Source organism: Phalaenopsis equestris, unplaced genomic scaffold, assembly GCF_001263595.1.
Source record: "Phalaenopsis equestris unplaced genomic scaffold, ASM126359v1 Scaffold000002, whole genome shotgun sequence".
Classification (NCBI taxonomy): Eukaryota; Viridiplantae; Streptophyta; class Magnoliopsida; order Asparagales; family Orchidaceae; genus Phalaenopsis; species Phalaenopsis equestris.
Window position 1 is genome coordinate 42,829,583 of NW_018164444.1, and position 347 is coordinate 42,829,929.

Consider the following 347-nt stretch of genomic DNA (forward strand, 5'->3'; position numbering starts at 1 on the left):
TGTATTGATTTTGAAAAGATTTAAAACTTTAAGTGATCATTATCAAGATCATTTAAACATCATTTTGATTATCAAACAAGGGTGTGAAATCATTGATTTCCAAAGTTATACCCCTAAATTTAAAAGTCATTTTATGCTAATGAAGTTTCCAAAATTTTGATAATTATGAGAATTATTCTTTTATTTTGTAATTTGGCAAAGTGAAGTGGGTTTCTACCAATTAAACCCATTTTTGATCAAAGTTATCAAATGAGTTATATAAGATTATAAATTACCCATTTTCCATTTTGATTAAGCCTAAATGTTCATTAAGACTAAAATATCCAAAATTACATTTTTGCCCCTAA